This window comes from Electrophorus electricus, chromosome 10 (genome assembly GCF_041902795.1).
Source record: "Electrophorus electricus isolate QZ-2024a chromosome 10, ASM4190279v1, whole genome shotgun sequence".
Taxonomy (NCBI): Eukaryota; Metazoa; Chordata; class Actinopteri; order Gymnotiformes; family Gymnotidae; genus Electrophorus; species Electrophorus electricus.
The window spans coordinates 6,440,722-6,456,125 of NC_137506.1; the positions used below are offsets into that span (position 1 = coordinate 6,440,722).

Sequence of the window (15,404 nt, forward strand, 5' to 3'; positions counted from 1 at the left end):
AAGAGGATCTATGATACTGTCTCCACCAACAACAATATTCACACTGTGAGGTAACTGTGTGTGTGTGTGTGTGTGTTTGTGTGTTTAGGCATGTAACATAAGGCTGTGCTTGGACTCAGTCGGTTTCTCATTTTGGAAATAACCTCTCCGGCTTTGGAGAAAACTCTTTCACATGGTACTGAGGAGGCACAAGTATCCCACAGCAAGCCTGTAGAGGTTTGGATATATGCACCTCTACAAAGAAACAACCTTCAAACAGTCAAATATTCATTCAACAGTTAAACAAACAATGAAACAATGAACAGCCATGACCAAGGCACACAAGAGGGTTTAAATACATGAAATTCACAAAACTAGAAATGAAGGACAGGTGTAAGCAATCAATGTGAGGACAAAACAAAACTATGGAATGGAACAAAACACAAGACATGGAACAAAACAAATTACATGGAAGGGACTGATCATGACACTTGCCCAGTGAATTTAAATGAAAGAAGTTACACCGAGTTGAAATTTTATTTATTTTTATTTTATGTAACACTAAACAAGTTTGATAATTAAACAAGTTTGCCGTGTTGTCCATTTGGTTGGAAACCAAAACACTGTCTAACTGGCATATTGATCCCCTTTTTCTGATCAAGCTCGTCCATTCTCACTGTCTACTGGAGAGGAGGTCACTGGTACCAGAGTCTCTGCTTCATCTGCACAGACTGCAGCATGCTTTGCCAGACTGAAAAATCTGTTATGTCTTTAAGTTTCTTTTTAAGAAATGTATCAATTTTGTGTTGGTGTGGGCTATAATCAAATGCAATCTTTTCTACTGTATACATGTTAACTAGCCACAGATGAAAAAGCTTGTACAAGAAAATGATTAAATAAAGGCAAAATCTTTAAAAAGTGGTCTTGATATGTGACACAAATCAACAGAACAATCATTTGCATTATATTGTCACAAATTAAAAAATTATGACAATATTCAATAATGTCATTTATCAGCCCAAGTTAAATTGGTGACCAGGTGAATTAATTTACTTTACCTAGCAGATAGTTAACACAGTGATAATCATGTAGTGTAAGCAGGATAGGTGACATGAATTTGATGTGATGAAACTATATTGAGGTTTCTGTAGCTTGTCACCCCTGAATAATGATAAATCGGCTTATAGAAGGAAAGTGATTGTTGTTTGGTGCTGCACACTTAAGATGAGTTAAAACTTTTTGTTTTGTTTTAGCCATTTGACAGTTTTTCAGTGTCAGGTCTGCCCTCATTCATCAACCTGGAGGCACCACCAGCTATAACTGCCAAAGATCCTCTGAATTCTAACCATTTCCAGAACTGGTTCAGAGGTGAGTCTACCTATTAGTCTACAGTCATTACCCAGGCCTAAACCCCTATCTTTGTGGAGTCTTGCCATCCTTTCATTGTGGGCATTTCTGAAACTTTTTTTCCCGGTGTTTTGTTTGCTACCTGTTTTTTTTGTCTCTGTCTGCTTTTGATTTTAGACTTGCTTCATTTTAGTACTGTTGCTGTCTCCAATTATTTCCTGACCCTTTTGGTCTGTGCCTCTGATGGCATTTTGCTGAGGGTTTGTATTAATAATAGGTTCTATACCATTAGGTCTAGTGGGTTTGTATTAATAATAGGTTCTGTACCATTAGGTCTAGTGGGTTTGTATTAATAATAGGTTCTGTACCATTAGGTCTAGCGAGTTTGTATTATCTACATGAGGGATAATGTTTGTCTCTGAAAATGTATTATCAGTATGTGCCTAACGCTCCTCTCTATTCCAAAGATGATCCGATTTCCATAATTCTCGTATTGCATAAAACATTTATTTCCATTAAATGTTTTAGCATTCAGGTGGTTGTTTTTCTTTGCAACAGTTATTGGCGTGAAATCTACTGTGCCATATACTCAAGATCCAAAGTCAAACGAGTCCGCACATCAGGTGTTGAACCCATTCGTAGTATTTTTCTGCTTATCTAATATGCCAATATTTTCTCGTAACCATCCCACCAAGTCCTAAAAACACTGAAACCTAAATGCTTAGTAACTACAGTAAAGCTTGTGTCACTGTCTTAATTTATATTCTGCATTAGTTCATCAAATGGTTATTTATTGAGAGTGAGTCTGTATTTTTTAATTGAAAAAAATAAAACTTTGTCAGAACTAAACAGATTTGTTGTCTGGTTTGAAGGCGGTGGTTGTGCTATTTTTCTGGCCTTTCTGCCCTTCCAACTAGTTTCTGTACCCAGTCATTCCATCAAGGGAGGTGTGTTGCTATTGAAATGTCTAATTTCCTTTATCTGTTGAATTCATAACATACATTAGAATTACATTTATTATAGCTGCAGGTGGCAATTAAGGGGTCCAATCATTTTATCACAGCTGCACAACTTGGTTGCTGATCACATCCCACATTAAGTTCACCAGCCTCTGTGGTTGGTTTTGAGGTTTTGTTCCCAGGAATGTTGTAGTTTAAATCTAATCTCTCAATTTTCTCTGCTGAATTGCTTTATATAAATATATTTTTTTCTGATTTGACATGAGTAAGAAATATAGTTCCCCCAGAAGGTCAGTTCACCCCAAATATACTTGCATTCACAGTATGTTCATATACACCATTGAAGTTTGGTGATAATCTAACACTCTATGGCTAAGTTTTATGCTATTAATTAAGAAAAATCCTGCTCTTGGGGATTGACAGTTAAATACACATATTTTTGAGCATTATTTACGAGAAGATCTGCATTTTTTACATTTAAAGGGTATCTCTAGATCAAAAGGTCACTGACTTGTTTGAAAGGTACATTTGACAAACTAATTTAGGTATCAAAAACAGGCTAAAAAAAGGTTTACGAAACGTATTGAATTTATTTGTGGAATGGTCACAAAGTATTGTACCACATTTCTCATGCACAATTTGAACACAATGGGATTGACTCATTTTTCTGTTTTTAAATACCTTTTCATATGTCAGAGGGGCTCTATTGGCAAAAATGTCCTATAATTGCCATGCTAGCTCAAAGTCCATAAATCGGTACTCATGTCAAGTTTCATAAGAATTACTCAAAGAAGTATTAATTTTTTTCAGCTGTTTTGAATGAATCAGTACACCTTGGAAGGATTGATATGTATGTAGGGGCCATATACCATACAAATATCAACATGTTTCAGTCTCATCAACATTTTGATACCAAATTTGTGAAGATTGGAGAAAGGTCCTACGACTAGTGTTACAGTTCATCAGCAACATACAAAGCAGTAGGATATTTAAATTCAAAGTAATTTCTACAAGAATCAATGTTATAGCAGTCCACTGAAGCCCGTTCTATGATTAGCCAATTACCTGAAAAACATTAGCCAATGTTTGAGTCATCCTTAGGAATCTTCCAGCTTGCTTACAGAAGCAGTATGCAAAATTTCATCTTGATCAGAAGAACAGTTGTTGAGAAACAGTTATTTGCATATTATAATGCCCCATATTGACAAAACTGCTACATTTGGTAAGCTACCTCAAAGTCAATACTGGTATAAGTCTTTTAAATTTCATGAAATCTGAACATGTCCTTCAGGAGTGACAGCTAGTTAAAGTTAAAGCCTGACCTTTGTACTACTACTTTGTACTACTATTAGACTGGAATAGGACAGCTGTATTTTTTATGTCAGGTTTTTGTTTAAATAATTATTGAGATTCAGACTCAGATTCAGATTCAAATATTTTGACACAAATTTCACTCAGATTGTGTGAAAATCCTAGGACTGGTATGAAATTAGCAAAAACAAACAAACAAACAAACAAAAAAAGTTAAATCTAATGGGCAGAGCCTATCTGAATTCAGGAAAAGCCAAGGAAGAATAAAATAAAAATAAATAATAATATTTCTATATTCATCTCTGCCTTTTGTTTGGAACATCTGCAGATGTTACATTTAGTTTTAACTGCAGTTCATAAAGGAAAAAGCAAAAATACATTAGAGTCAGAACTTATTATTGTTTTGAATTATTGTATTGTCTTTTAGCACACGTTGGCAAATGTGTCCATCCTTCTGTCAATTGTCCTTGGACCTGTCCTCGGCCTCGCACAACCAGGTGAAAAAGGCTGTCACGGATTTGAGGGCCACACCTTTGCCTCTTGTTTTGCTTGGACAGCAGCTGCTGGTGCACCTTCCTCTGCTCCTCCTGCTCCTCAAGTTTGGCCTCCTTATGGATTTGCTCGATGGTCTTGGGCCCGTGGTCAGCTCGCCGCGACACCCAGTTATGCTAGAAAAGCAAAATCAGCAGATGCATTCTTTTGCATCACCATGCGCTGGAATGGCAAACACAAACACACAAACACAGGCAGAGTCTCTAACCAGTCAAGGTCGATGACGTCCCGGAGCAGGAACCGAATGCGTGAGGAAGCCCTCCTCTCCTTCATTGTCTTTTCTATATATTTAAAGTAGTGATCCATTTTTGGCTGGGAGAGAGAGAGAGAGAGAGAGAGAGAGTGTGAGAGAAAAGTCGACAAATTTCAGGTATTCTTCCCCTTTCGATTCGATCAGGTGTGCTCTCAGCTGAACTCATGTCGCAAGACGTTTATGACTCTTATGTAAACCCTGCTGCCTTGCACGTTGGTCAGTGCTGTAAAGCAGTTCACTGCCACTGTGGGTGTAGCTGTGCTGTCATCAGCTGCACTTGGCTTTGGGGAATCCAGGGTGCAGCAGCAGGAGGCGGCAAACGTGGAGGAGGCTGTGAGAGCAAAACCTTCTAACAGCTGACCAGTCCTGAATAAAAGCCTTTCATTTTGTCAGCTGCAGTAGGAGCAGAGCTAACAACCACACTGACAACTTCTCTAAACAACATGAACTTGGACACTTTTAAAATCATTGCCAAGGCCTAATAATACACTGATATCAGCACAGCATGCTAGTCGCACTATAGATGATGATCCTAATTAGTTGGCTACCCTGTAGTCAGAGTGCAGGCAACAGGCAAGCAACAGAAAACACTGACAGCAAAACTTTTATAGACAACATTTCAACATGCTTGTTTTTTGGTTAAAAGCGTGCATGGAAAAAAAAATATACAATAAAAAAGACCAGGAAAATTGAACACAAATAACTGTCACACTAGGTGGTGACTGAACTGTCAACATTACAACTGTTGTTCCTACCAGAGACAAAATGGACAGTCAAGATACAATATTCAAAACATCTTCATTCAGTTTTGTTGTGTAAAGTACTTGCTGTGAAAAACACATCATGGACAAAATCCGGAAAAATGTGCACAGACGCTGCACTGCAGACTAGCACTCATCTACACATGCACCGTAAACCTTTACATGACATATTAAAGATAATCCGATGCAAGTGCTGAGCATCTGCTGAGAATATTAAATCAATCCAGACCAGGCCCGCGGCCTGCTTACCCTGGCCTTCTCCAAGTCCAGGTCTTTGCCGATGGCTGTGAGGAAGTGGCACAGATGCTCCAGGCTCTCCTCGTTGTGGTTCATGAATAATTTGACCACGCAGTCGTGCATGATGGCCTCCGACAGCATGCGCAGCTTGAACAGCTCCCCGATGAACTTGATGTTGCCGATGGACCTCCTGTGGGCCTTGTCCTTCGCCTCCTCCAGATCCTCCTCCAGCCTCTCCCGCTCGCTGGCCTTGCAAGGAGTAACCAGAACAAAGACAAAAGCAAGAAACAGCGCGTTTGGACCCGATAACGACCTGTCCGCCTCCCAGCACTGCTGCTGATTTCAGTCCCCTTTCTCCTGATCTGTGGGTTGGTGAGTCGGGTAAACTAGACAGGAGTGCTGCTTACTGAAGTGGTCGCTTCCAGCTGGTGCCGCAGCTTCTCCAAAACATCATCGTTGACCTTGTCCTTCTCAAACTCCTTTGACAGCGGTTCAGCAGCAGCTTTTGGAAACTCACAGTGCTGGTGGGCTTGTCTGCCATGGGCACTTTTAACTACAACAGGAAAGACATGTAGGAGAAACACTTGGGTATAAGATAGTGTTGAGAGTTCTGTTACTAAACAGAAGCTGATTAAAGCTCCATGTCCGTTTAGAGTGGTTCAAACAGAGTTCACTTCTGTGTGGCATTTGCTTTTGTATGGAACTTCAGCAGCAATGTATGGGAACATGTTACTCACCATAGCCAGGCAGCTGCACATATTGCCATAGGCCATAGAGAAGCTGGGCTCATCGATGGCTTTTTCAAAAACCAGGTCAACCACGCCTTTAAGGCGCTCCTCCGTGTCGATGGTGAGGTCCATCACCTGCTTCATCAGCTGGTTAAACATCTGTGGTGTCAGTTTGTTCAAGATACTGCGCACCTTCTGGAAAAGCTCCTGGAGAGGAAAACAGACTACCAACTAAGCTTTCCATTACAAAGAACCCAATCTTTTGTTAAATTCAGCAGTTCTTCCACATAATGACTAACTCCTCACTTTCACCAAATATTTACTCTGCCATTTGGAACTTTGTCATGAACAAAAATCACTCAGCTTTACTATATAGACAGATAAAGGCATCATACATCAATCACACTTTCCGAGAAGCGTAGCACCGGCAGCAAACTTATCAACTAAAACCCCTCATGTGCTCCAAATTCAAATTAAAAGAAAACCCATTAGAACTACCTACAAGAATTTCAGATTTAATCAACATATAACTCCTACAAACAAAATAATATATACATAATAACCAAATCTGATCCAATAATAACCCTACCAACCAGACAATGCAATGAAGATCTGTCAATCTCTCCCAATGCTGAATTGCGCACAAATTTGCAAGAATATTTTAAACACAACCACTGGGCGCCAACCTATAATATATACAAGATCATCCACAGAATACACTACTGTTCACACATAACACCGTAGATAACTATGCATGCCATATGGCACAGTACACCCATAAAACATTTTTGGCAGGAAGCTGCCAACCTTTTATCACACTCTCTAAATATCCTTCGGTCCTCATCTCCAGCAGTGTCTGCTAGGAGACACATCAGCAATCACTGGGACAGAGAGGGCCTCCAAAGCATACACCATTAATCCAAGAAAACCATACTTCTGAACTGACAAACAAGAAAGCACCATTACTCACTAGAGAAACTTACTACTGAATTGCAATGGCAAAAGTTTTATGCATGCATCAAAAACAAAACTACTCTTTTTTAACTCAAGTCTGAACACCTCACTTCAATAATCAACAATACTCTCTCACCAAAATCAACACCACAATCAACAAAAGGAACAACAAGCACACAAGATCTGGCCCTCAGTATCATCACACCCCCTGTTTACACTAGAAACCAATGTCCCCCTGCATAGCTACATTCGTGCACACTCCCCACACACCCACCCAATTAAACAACGACTCTATAATTTAAATATCCAATTCTTGAAGAGCATATCGCAAAAAAAATTAAGTAGCTTTCAAGCCAACCATAACAGGCTGTGACTCTGAAATCTGAAAACAGGGCATGGCGGAGTGAGGTGCTGACCTGAGTTTTCTGGGTCTCTGGGTTCTGGGTGTTCTCCCTTTTCCTGCCAGGTTTCCAGGCATTCTCGGCCTTCTTCAGCTGCACCTCGTCGTTCATGGACACGTTGGTGATGATCTTGCGGGGAGACGGCTGTCTCGGGCCTACACTGAGCAGCTGAAGCAACGAATGGGTGCTCTTTATTATGGGCGGTAACAATGTCACAAAGACCTCGGTCACATAAGATGACCAGGCGCTCATTAATTTGTGACAGAAGAGAAGGGACGAGCGGAGAGACCCACCGGTGCACCCCTGCCTCCAGGAATTGCCCTGCTGAAGTCTGCAGAGGCTGGGTTGAAGCCTGGGTCTCTGGCGATAAGGCGAGGGTCCACCTGCTGCAGGGGCAGCTTGTTTTGTTTGATCTAGAAAACAACAGAGTCAAGTCGAAGTCCATCAGCCCCTCTCCATGGAATGGTTTTAAAGGTCCCCTAAGGCCAATGTTTTAGCAGGCTAACCTTGTCCAGTACCACATCAGAGATGGGAGGAAGCCCCTCTGGCTTCTGCATGCAGGCAGGCATGAACTGGAAGGCCAACAGGAAGTCTCTATCATACTGCCTCTTCCCATCCTTCAGCTCTGGCTCTGCATGCAGAGAGGGGTACAGTGAGCACCTGGAGAGAGGAATCACCTCTCTGTCAGGACACTGGGCCTGCCCCACAGGAGTGTCCTCTTTTGGCTTCTTCCAGGTGTTGGATAAACTAATAGCTGTAAAACATAACAAATCAGTCTGGTGTCTTTTTAGTGTTCTAACATAGCATGTCATGCATGTGGTTATTTACCTTGACTCAAGCTTTGCCTAAGCTTGGACTGTAAGATGGGCTCCACTTTATCCTCCAGCAAGACCTCTGGCTCCTTCCCAGTCTCTTTCAGCTCTGTCCCAGTGGAGGCTCCACAGGCCTGGACTGCCTCTATAACAGCCTGGCCTGGGAGAGTGAGGCCTGAAGGAGCAGCAGTGCTGGAAGGCAATGAGGGCGTCAGCGTGCCTGAGGCAACCGCCTCTCCGGCTGCTGGACTTGCAACCTTCGCCGGACAGTGGGCCTCCAGGGCCAGGCCGACACTGACATTCCCCTGCTCTGCTACCTGGCTGTTCAGCTGCTGGGATTTGAGGTATAAAATGTGAGGATAATGAGGGTGTGGACATAAAAACTAGCAAAAGACAGAAAAGATGGAGAGAGAGAGAGAGAGAGAGAGAGAGAGATACTGCACACACATGCAGAAGAAGGGGAATGGCAACGAGGGTGGGGGGGTGAGCACAGCACAGCACAGCACAGCACAGCATAATTAGAGAAGTGAGTAGAGCAAGAGGCAAAGAGAGAGAGAGAGAGGAAATGAGAAAGCACAAGAGGGCAAAAGATCCAGCTGCAAAGGCACAAAATGTGTGTGTGTGTGGAGGGTGAAGACACAAAGACAGCAAGAGACAGCAGACAAGCATGGGGTGCTTAAAAAAATGGGCAGGAGAAATAGAGAAAGAGAGGAAAGAGGAACACTGTTAACATTTAGGGAAAGAGGACACAAAGTAAGTGCAACAGCGCAGTAGTGAGTGTTCCCTTTACAGAGAGGCCTTTCCTCAGAGGAGCTGAGGTGCTCAGGGTTTGGCTGAATCCTTCTTACAGGGCCTTTATGTGGGCTGTCTGTGTAGAGGGAACACGAGGGAAGATCAGGAGGATTCGAGTGGCTGTGAGGGAGAACTAAGATGGAGGCAGACGAAAGAATAGGCACGGCAAGTCGGAACATCAAAACACATCTGAGAAGCCTTTTGAAATCAGAACAGCCACAATCACACAAGCTACTGGAACAAGTCAAATATGACGGAGGAGGGTCAACGGTGCGACCGAATCACTGAAGAAGGAAGAGAGAATGGCCGGAAATCAAACTACACCATCAGATTTTGTTGCTGATTGTATGATGCTTTTAACAGGACAAGACAATGAAAGCCAGCCAAACAACCAAACAATCAGCTCAGAGCTCATTATGAGGGAGGACTAGATGAGAGAGTACTTTGACCTGTGGAGTGGATCACGCGAAGCAGCGGTCTGCAGCCGATCAGGGGCTCGGGCTGTGGGACTGAATGGCTTACCTGTGGAGCAGTAAGGGTAGTGCAGGGACGTCCCACTGGTGGGCTTGTGTTCTGGCTAATGCCTACTCCTGACATGATCTCCTCTGTGATATCCTTGCCATCCTGGTTAGGGTCTCGGATACGGATCTTAGCGAACAGCAAGTTATTTGCATCTAGTCAATCCACAATTAAATTAATTTCACCTCTGAGGCAGGGGGAATACTCATTGTTTTCTTTACCCTCTTAGTGGGTGGAGGCTGCTGAGCTGTATGCACTATTATGGATGGAGATTTGGTGTATATGGTCTGGCCAGGATAGTATGAAGGCCCTGCCACTAGTGGTGACCAAAAAAAGCACTTGTTTCAGTAAGAGAGCAAAAGAAAAAACAGTTTCAGCCAGCGGGAATACCCAGAAGAAAGGTCTCTTTATCGGTGAGAGCACGCATGTGTGTTTCCCAGGTGGGGGTAGAGAAAGGGAAGTCCAAACTCACCATATGCTAGTGGGCAGTCTGCAGGAAAGAGCCCAGGGTAGAATGTACTGGGTCCTGTGGGCTGGACGGAGTACTGCTGGGGATGTCCCACGGAGGGAAGGCCACTGTGGCGATACTGAGAATGAAACAGAACAGCAGAGGTAAAGGGCCTAGCACCAGACATGGCCATTCATATAGGACACTCCTAAAAGAGATATTCGAAGCAGTAAACAAACAAAAAATACAAAAACATTTAGTTTTTACACTGAAAAAAAAACTAAACTAGAACTTCTCATTTCTGCTTCCAAGATAAAACATTTTTATCTACACATTTTAGGAGCAGTTTATTTATTGCTGGCCAACCTGTTTATAGACAGATTTTCAACCCATTTGCTACACTGTGTACATATTTGCACAGGCGCTTTTCTCTGCTCTGGGTACCTGAGGCACGTAATACTGGAGTACGTAGTACTGGGCGGTCTGGGATGAGGTGAAGGGCATGGGCGTCAGGAACATCATGATGGGCTGGCTGGACACGGGTCGAATGGAAGGGCTGTTACTTGGAATGGCAGGCTGGGCTGTCTGCATCTGAGGGATCTGGAAAAGCTGGGAGAGGAGAGGAGTGGAGAGTGAGGGTCACAGAGCAGCGTGGCGTATGCCGCAGCAGCCGGCTCAGACGCTCGGAGTGAAGACTTTAGTCAAGAGTTGAGTCGTGGACTCTACAGCAGTTGTACTGGGAATGTTGAGGAGATATATACATAAAAAAAAAAAAGTTTAATATTTTCAAGGGATTTTGAATGTCCTATTATGCTAGGCATGCAAGATACAAAAAGAAAACCTTTCAAGAGTCTGTTTCACATGCATGGCACTAATACAAGGGTGAATGAACTAGCATGAAAAATTAAACAATTACAATGACGGATGCAGCTAATTAACCATGATTGCAGGAGAGGGGATATATATGTAAAAGACAACCAATCTTGAACGTAAATTTGTACTGATAACCTGAGTCTATCAATGCCAAAGCTGACAAAATATCATGACATGAGCTAGAATTCAGAATGTGACAAACCCCCATCCCAGTCGGCTTTGATGCTCAGAATGGGAACATAGTGAGGGAATTCCTTCTACATGAGAAACAGTAAAATGAGCCTAAGAGGTGATTCTCACATACTGTCTCCCACCGAGCTGTTGCCGTCTTAACATTTTCTGGACATAAAATCCTCCCTCCAGCAGTTATGCAGGCAGGCAGAAATGAACCTTTGTATGTGCTCCTGAGTAATGGAGCAGCCATACCATGTCCAAAACAGATTATTAAAAAGCACTGGAGTCCAAAGGAAATAAAGAGAAACAGACTAAAAAAGACTAAACATAAAAGACTAAACATAGGTGCTGGCATCCTCCGAACTGGGGAGCAGAGTGGAGCGCAGGTGCACCACTGAGCTACTGGAATGTCTTTCAATGCATTTTTTCAAGACTGCAAAATTACCTGAATGGATCTCAATCCTCCCTTGAATATTGAAGCAGGAACGAGAGAGAAGCTAGTGGAAGAACGCACTAATGGGTGTGGAGGGTCAGAGAGACTGTAACACGCTCAAATACACTGGCACACACAATTTAAACAAATCTTTAAACAAATTTAAACCAAACCAAGTTTTGTTTTGTTTTTTAAATGACGGAATTGTACACTGTTGTTACAGTGGAATTGTGAGGTCAGAGGCAGAGCAAATGTGTTCCACTAACCTTCCTGGCCCTTTAAGTGCACTACTGCAGATAGACTGAAAACAAATTTCACCTAAATAAAATCACACTGTAATACTGAAAACATAAACACAGACAAGCACTGAATGAGTGGTAAAGGGCATTAAAGCCTAAGTATTACATGGAGATCACCGCTCACATTTTCAATTCTTTCCTTTGACAAAACAACTCACATCAACAGCCAAGGCACTGCACTGGCTTTCTAAAAGGAGATGGCAGATGGCACTATCAATTAGCTTCACTCAAAAATGGGAGAAAACAAGGAATGCGGCATGTTATGCACTCGTGCACATAGTTCGGTCACACGTCTCTGCTATGGTCTTCCAACGTACACTGCCCTTGATATGAGGCAATATGGCCACCTACTGTAAGCTCAACCTTGGGTCACGATATCATGCAGAGCCTTCATAATACCCTATGCTTCTGTGCATGTGCTAGTCAGATTCAAGCTCAAATATCGTCTCTCTCAGCTAGCACAGCCCGGCCTCATCTGTCTACAAAACTTCCAAGAGGTCTCCGGTACACTAGACAAATGTTGCTGTTTTGTATTCACAGAGAACATTTATCCAAGTATGTGTACAGGTCAAAAAGCTGGGATGCGGCTGGGAGACAGGAATCCATCTGCCTCTGAGACTGATGTGTGAGTTGGGGAGGGGAGTGCAGTGGCTAGAACACTAAACTTGGCGAGGTTTTACCACAGGCACACAGAGGGGCCTGCAGCATACAGTGGGAGGTGCTGCGCTGCGGCGGCGGACATTAGCTGCTGGTGGGCAATACGAGAGAGCAAACTGAGGGTGGAGGAGGGTGGGGGGAGCCAGGCAGAGACTGTGGGGGCAGGATGCGTGCAGACGCATGTCACATGCTGCAGGAATCTGGACCATGTTGCTGACAAGTTCATTGAATGTTTTGAAGCCAACTACAGCACATGCATGTCTGTGTTGTATCTGGGCTTGGTGTAGTAGGGTCAAGGAAGACTTATTTTTAGCTGAAGATGTCTATCAACAGCAACACACTTAACTGCAGATAAGCATATTTACTGCTAAACTTTGGCTGACATCTCAAGTGAGGTGCACTTCATACAGAATGAATACAAGAGTTATTTTACTGTCTTGTGCAGTTCAATATAACAAGCTCATGGTTCATTGCAGGTGGAGCCACCGTCCTTGTTGATTGAAAACCTTAAGAAGCAGAAGCAACAGTCCTAGTCCAAGCTAGAGAAAAAAGGCACAGGACTCTCACACAGCAGACTCTGAAATGGAGGATCTCTCACATTAAGGTATAGCTATGCAGCCTTGAATTTTTACCTCCAGACATTCTTGTGTGGTTCCTAGATTTTTCCCACATTCCAGTCCTTTTCTCAAGTACACTTTAAATAGAAAATAAAGATATAGACGCAGTAATTAATTGAAGAGAATAGCCGGTGCCATCTTTATTCTGAGCTCAATGTTGCATACAGACGAGGTATTGTCCACAGAATGTCTAACAGTCTCAGGTGGGTTCAATCTTTATACATTTTCATCAAGTTACAAAACCATTTTTTATTAAAATTGTATCTTTAGGTGGTATCCTGGCCTCAATCCCGGACTTGCCACAGAGCCCATATTTGGTCATTCTCACTTCCTGCTTACTTCCGAAGCCTAATTTGGTCTTTTACAATTCCTGCCATCATATTATTACATTAATAATTTCATTTTATTACCTCACTTGAGTACACCTCTGGCTGGATATTGAACCACTTGGTTGTAATCCTAAATGAATCATGATTGATGCAATCAAAGGATCACTGCTTGAAGCCAAGCAAAAAAGTTTGATTTTTCACATTCACAGACATGAAGAACCAGCAGGACGAACCAAGACTGATGTGAACTGTGTGGGAAAGTAGACTTTGCACATACTGTAGAACAAAACCGCTTTGATGAAGTTGTAAGCAAAGAGGCATTAAGAACATAAGCCTGTGTAAATCCTGATAAGCAATTGTAGTTCAGAAGTGTTTGAATATGTGTATTGTTTGTTTGTATTTTCACAGGCCAAAAACAAGTACTGATTAGCAAGATTTACTACCTCCCAGTACACCATTTCTTTTTACTGCCTGAGTAGATGTTGATGGAAGTCAAAAGGCCAACAGAAGCAACAGCCATCTGGTGGTTGCTTCCAGACTACCAGATCAGCTTGATATTCTCTATTGCCTCTCTCTGGCAGAATACCCACCAGGTCATTCCACATTTGCATAGTTTTGGTGATGCTGTTTGCTTTGGCTTCAATGTCACTTTGGTGGGCTTCTTTGGGTGGGATGATTCCCCCGCTGAGAGTGTGCGGGCTGTTGTGGAGAGAGGATGTGTCTCCAGAGTCACATCCAGACCCACATATGGCCACCGCAACCAGAAAAGCACAGGTGAGGAAGGCAAGGCTTCTGAAAGCTACCAGCCAAGCAGGTGTGGACAGAAAAGAGGTGCTCTGTAGCAAAGAGAAAGGAAGCTGATTGCTTGGTATGTAAAAGGAGAGAAACCTGGAAGCTGGTGTGGATAGTATGAAACCCACCAAAAATGAAAACAACAGCTTCATTTGGAAAAAAAAAACAAAAAACCCAACAAAATGCAGCAAGAGAGAACAGGTCTTTGCTTATCTTAGATAAATCAGAGTTTGATATAATCAATGCTTAAAAAAGCATGGTAGCCAGGAACAAAAAAGTAACCAAAAGTATTCAAGGTAAAATGTGCAGTGTATTGGCTCAGTCATTTCAACTGTTCCCCATTTTTTTTATATCAATTTTCATCTCTGACAAGGAAGATGTGGAGGGGAACCTGGGAGCCTGTTGGACAGGGTAATGAACTGGATTGCAGGCTCAAACACTGTATGCACTTATATGCACTTGAAGGACAGTGTACCAGTTCCGTGTACGCCTTTTTTTCTATCGTCACTTTGTATCAACCGGGAAGGAGCAACTGTCATTCACACCCAACAGGAATGCAGCTTGTTGTGACCTTGAGAATTCTTGGCTATGGAATCGCCAAAAAGTATCTTAAGCACTTCAGCACCATTCTAAGACAACCACTGACAATAATTACTCACCTTAATGAATGCTTTGTCCGCATCTTGGCTGCATCTGAGCTGGTGGTTGAAAAGCAGGGCCCGCAGCTGTCGGTTCTGGTGCTGGATGTCATACTGCTCAGCGGTCTGACAGGCACGCACAACTCATAGGTCTGTTCAAGGTGGCGCTTGTACACCTCAATTTCCATCGTAATTGTCCTGTACAACCATTAAAAATTTGATAGAAGTTAAAAAACAGCAGAACGGTTTGTTACAACTGGAAAAAAATAAATAAGAAAAGATTGTTTGTTGTTGAACATGAAAGTCAGTGAGCCATGAGGATAAGCCCTCTTGTCCAAAGTTTTGATCAGCAGTTATGACCTCCTAACACTGCAATCAAAATGCACGGGCAAAAGATGCATTACTGAAAAAAACACTCTGCAGATCTGGAATTCATGTCACCACAGTCAAGGTTGAAGGCTTTGTTCGGTGAAAAGAAAACAAATGCATCAAAGTTGGCGTTATACTCAGTAAGAACTCAGTACAGTAAGAAACTGCAA

At 42.5% G+C, this 15,404-nt stretch overlaps 1 pseudogene; it reads right to left on the reverse strand.

Annotated features, from left to right (window-relative positions):
* Positions 1 to 1,028: 1,028 nt before the first annotated feature.
* On the reverse strand, positions 1,029 to 8,443 carry LOC145659395 (eukaryotic translation initiation factor 4 gamma 3-like; annotated as a pseudogene).
* Positions 8,444 to 15,404: the final 6,961 nt, after the last annotated feature.